Raw genomic sequence first — 5,280 nt, 5'->3', positions numbered from 1 at the left:
TATTCTAGTCTCATAAGTTACAATATTATTCCTTATCGGGACTTCATATTCAGTTTAGTTTTGTCTTTATTCAGTCAAGAGAGCAGAGGGTCTATATATATATATACAGTATTACACTATTTTCACCACTATCGAGCTATAATCGGTGGGCAGGCCCCTATTGGGCAACCTCTGATCAGATGGTAAGTTATATATACCGAGCCTACTGTTGCCGAGCGCCTATGAGCGAGCCCAGGATGGCTGAGATACAGAGCCCTGTATGGCCGAGCGCCTATGAGCGAGCCTACTATGGCCGAGCATTTACACGTACCGAGCCTTATAGGGCCGGACATTTATTTTACTTACTATATTGAAGGAGTTTAGTCACTATCAGCAGGTAAGTATATCTCCAGATCATCTTTGACTCCCAGTTACTTCCAGTTATTATATTATCAGTTCAATTTCGATTTTCAGTTATGTTATTGCCTTACATACTCGGTACATTATTTCGTACTGACGTCCCTTTTCCGGGGACGCTGCATTTCATGCATGCAGGTTCAGATAGACAGACGAGTAGACCTCCTCAGTAGGTGTTTCCAGAGTTTAGCCTGATCGGTAAGCTACACATCCTTCGGAGTTATCGGGTCTAAGGTTTTGTGTGCATGTTATGTATGTATTTATATATATAATATGGGTAGGTCGGGGCCCTGTTCCGATCACAATAGATCTATCAGTAGAGGCTTATAGACATATCCTGTTAGTTAGTGCAGTATGTTTTGTGTTTGTAGGCTTGGTATGTATAATTGGTGGTTTGTCAGCTGTAGTAGCTATGACGGCCTTTTCGGCCTAGCTTTATATTGATGTTTAGTTAGCGCTAGTTTCCATTCAGTTTTATATTTTACTTCACAAATTGTCTTGCAAGGTGGCCCCATGGCCAAAATATGATATTATATGTTCAGAGTCCCTTAGTCGCAATTTGGTACGCCAGGTTAGGTTCGGCACCGGGTGCTTGTCTCGCTCCTAGGTTCGGGGCGTGACAGACCGTGACGCTGGCTATGCTAGGTTTACCACGACTAGAGTGGAGAGGTGCCTTAGAGTATACTCCCAACAGAGTTATTTCATTTCTTAAAGCTCAACGAATGGTTGAGAAGGGGTGTGACGCGTATCTAGCTTATGTGAGAGATGTCAGTATTGATACCCCTACTGTTGAGTCAGTTCCAGTAGTTAGGGACTATCCAGATGTGTTCCCAGCTGATCTTCCGGGCATGCCGCATGACAGAGATATTGATTTTGGCATTGATTTGTTGCCAGGCACTCAGCCTATCTCTATTACTTCTTACCGCATGGCTCCTCCTGAGTTGAAGGAGCAGTTGCAGGAGTTTTTTGATAAGGGCTTCATTCGGCCCAGTGTGTCACCTTGGGGTACTCCGGTCTTGTTTGTAAAGAAGAAGGATGGTTCTATGCGTATGCGTATTGATTATCGCCAGCTGAACAAGGTTATAGTGAAGAACATGTACCCATTGTCTCGCATTGATGACTTATTTGATCAGGGTGCCAGGGTGTTTTCCAAGATTGACTTGTGTTCAGGCTATCACCAGTTGAAGATTCGGGAGCTGGATATCTCGAAGACTTCTTTCAGGACCAGATATGGTCACTATGAGTTTCTTGTCATGTCTTCCGGGCTGACCAATGCCCCAGCAGCCTTTATGCATTTGATGCACAGTGCGTTCCTGCCCTATCTTGACTCCTTCGTTATTGTGTTCATTGATGACACCCTAGTGTATTCCCGGACTTGGGAGGATTATGAGCAGTACCTGAGGACTGTACTTCAGACTTTGAGAGAGAAGAGGACCCTGAGCAGTACCTGAGGACTGGCTAGACTCAGTGGTACTTTTGGGCCATATAGTATCGAGTTATGGGATCAGTGTGGATTCGAAGAAGGTGGAAGCGGTGCAGAGCTGGTCTAGACCATCATCAGCTATGGAGATCCATAGTTTTCTTGGTTTGGCGAGGTATTACCGTCGTTTTGTAGAGGGATTCTTATCTGTTGTAGCACCTATGACCAGGCTAACCCAGAAGGTTGCTCCGTTCAGGTGGACAGAGGAGTGTGAGGAGAGCTTTCAAAAGCTCAAGAAAGCTTTGACTACAGCCCCAGTATTGGTATTGCCTACAGGTTTGGGGTCTTACACTATATATTATGATGCGTCACGGATTGGTCTTGGCGCGGTGTTGATGCAGGACGGTGGGGTTGATTGCTTACGCGTCCAGACAGTTGAAGGTGCATGAAAAAAACTATCATGTCCATGACCTCGAGTTAGCAGCTATTGTTCATTCCTTGAAGATTTGGCGCCACTATTTGTATGGAGTTTGCAGCACCTGTTCAAGCAAAAGGATCTTAATTTGCATCATCGGAGGTGGTTGGAGCTACTTAAGGAATATGATATCACCATTTTGTACCACCCGGGGAAGGCCAATGTGGTGGCCGATGCTTTGAGTCACCGGGCGGAGTGTTTGGGAAGTTTAGCATATCTTCCAGCAGAAGAGAGACCCTTAGCATTGGATGTTCATGCCTTAGCCAGCCAGTTTGTGAGATTGTATATTTATGAGCCGAGTCGAGTGTTGGCTTGTGTGGTCTCTCGGTCTTCTCTTTATGATCGCATCAGGGAGCGTTAGTATGACGACCCCTACCTATTTGTCCTTAAGGATACAGTTCATCACTGTGATGCAAAGGAGGTCACTATTGGGGATGATGACGTATTGAGGATGCAGTGTAGGCTATGTGTGCATAATATAGATGGTTTGCATGAGTTGATTCTTCAGGAGGCTCATAGCTCGTGGTACTCTATTCATCCGGGTGCCGCAAAGATGTATCAGGAATTGAGGTAGCATTACTGGTAGAGGAGAATGAAGAAGGACATAGTGGAGTATGTGGCTCGGTGCCTAAATTGCAAGCAGGTGAAGTATGAGCATCAGCGGTCAGGTGGGTTACTTCAAAAGTTAGAGATTCCGGAGTGGAAATGGGAGTGGGTCACTATGGATTTCATTGTTGGACTCCCACGGACTCAGCGGAGGTTTGATGCAGTTTGGGTGATTTTGGATAGGCTGACCAAGTCAGCTCATTTCATTCCTATGATGACTACTTATTCTTCCGAGCAGCTGGCTCGAATTTACATATGCGAGATTACCAGGCTTCATGGCGTACTGGTATCTATCATATCTGACCGGGGTACGCAGTTTACATCACGATTCTGGAGGGTTATACAGCAGGAGTTGGGTACTCGGATTGAGTTGAGCACAGCATTTCACCTTCAGATAGATAGACAGTCCGAGCGCATTATTCAGATACTGGAGGATATGCTCCGCGCTTGTGTGTTAGATTTTGGGGGGAGCTTAGGACCAGTTCTTGCCATTTGCAGAGTTCCCCTACAATAACAGTTATCATTTGAGCATTCAGATGGTACCGTATGAGGCTCTGTATGGTAGGCGGTGTCGGTCCCCAGTGGGTTGGTTCGAACCGGGCGAGGCCAGATTATTGGTTACAGACTTGGTCCAGGATGCCCTGGATAAGGTGAAGGTAATTCAGGATCGACTTCGCACAGTCCAGTCCAGATAGAAAAGTTATACAGACCGGAGGGTTCGCGATGTTGCATTCTTGGTTGGAGAGCAGGTCTTGCTCCGGGTTTCGTCTATGAAGGGCGTTATGAGGTTCGGGAAGAAGGGGAAGCTAAGCCCAAGGTACATTGGTCCTTTTGAGGTGTTGAGGCATGTTGGGGAGGTTGCTTATGAGATTGCCTTGCCTCCCAGTCTCGCAGGGGTCCACCCAGTATTTTATGTTTTTATGCTCCGGAAGTATCACGGCGATCCGGCTCATGTGTTGGATTTCAGCTCAGTCCAGTTGGACAAGGATCTATCATATGTCGAGGAACCAGTGGCTATTTTGGACAGGCAGGTTCGGAAACTAAGGTCAAAGAACATTGCTTCCGTGAAGGTTCAGTGGAGGGGTCAGCCGGTCGAGGAGGTGACTTGGGAGACCAAGGATGTTATGCGCAGTCGTTATCCTCATCTTTTCACCACTTCAGGTATGTCTTTATGATCGTTCGAGGATGAACAATTATTTTAAGAGGGGAATGATGTAACGACCCGGCCGGACGTCTTGAGAGTTATAGCTCCGATACCCTATTAACTGCTTCTCCCATATCTTTTTCTGCTATTGTGACTTGTCGGGAGGTTTCGTTTTGGTTTTTGGAGTGTTTTGGGACACTTAGTCCCTAAACGGAAGCTTAAGCCTTATGATTTGGATTATAGTCAAAACTGTGTGAAGAAGACTCCGGAATAGAGTTCCGTCAGTTCCATTAGCTCCTTAGGTGATTTTGGACTTAGGGGCATGTCCTGGTTGTGTTTAGGAGGTCTGTAGCTCATTTAGGCTTGAAATAGCGAAACTTGATATTTTGGAGATTTTGACCGGTAGTGGACTTCTTGATATCGGGTTCGGATTCTGATTCCGGAAGATGGAATAGGTCCATAGGGTTGAATATGACCTGTGTGCAAAATTTGGGGTCAATCGGACGTAATTTGGTTGGTTTCAACATCGGTTGTCGGATTTGGATGTTTCAAGTTCTTTAAGTTTGAATTGGAGGGCGATTCGTGATTTTAGCATTGTTTGATGTAGTTTGAGGGCTCGACTAAGTTCGTATGGTGTTTTGGGATTAGTTGGTATGTTTGGTTGAGGTCCCGGAGGCCTCGGGTGTATTTCAGATGCTTAACGGACCATTTTCTGGTGTTGTGTTGCAGACTTTTTCTTCATCACGTTCGTGAGGGAGGTCTCGCGATAGCGTAAGGCAATGTGAGAGGCCAGCTAAGTTGTTCTTCGCATTAGCGAATTTGAGGACGTGATCGCATAGGTTGGTCAGGTTGTTCATCGCGAACGCGTGAGCTAGGCCGCGTTCACGAAGAGGAAGTAAAGCATCGGTGGAATTTAAGGGTTATTCTTTGCGAACGCATGGAGTTGTTCGCGATCGCGTAAGCCTGAGGGCTAGTGAACGGCATTCGCGAGGCTATTTCCGCGATCGCGATTAAGGAATCACCTTGGCAGATTTAAAAGTTCAAAATCGAGGGTTTATGTCATTTTTCACCATTTGGACTTGAGAGCTCGGAATTTGGCGATTCTTGGAGGGATTTTCACGTGGGTTTTTGGGGTAATTGATTCTTACCTAGTTTTGGTTAATTTCCATGATTATGTCTTTAATTTCTTCATTAAATTAGTGATTTGGGTTGGAAAATTGGGAAAACTTTGAGAAACGT

Source organism: Nicotiana tabacum, unplaced genomic scaffold (assembly GCF_000715075.1).
Source record: "Nicotiana tabacum cultivar K326 unplaced genomic scaffold, ASM71507v2 Un00032, whole genome shotgun sequence".
Lineage (NCBI taxonomy): Eukaryota > Viridiplantae > Streptophyta > Magnoliopsida > Solanales > Solanaceae > Nicotiana > Nicotiana tabacum.
This window is presented reverse-complemented; position numbering follows the sequence as displayed.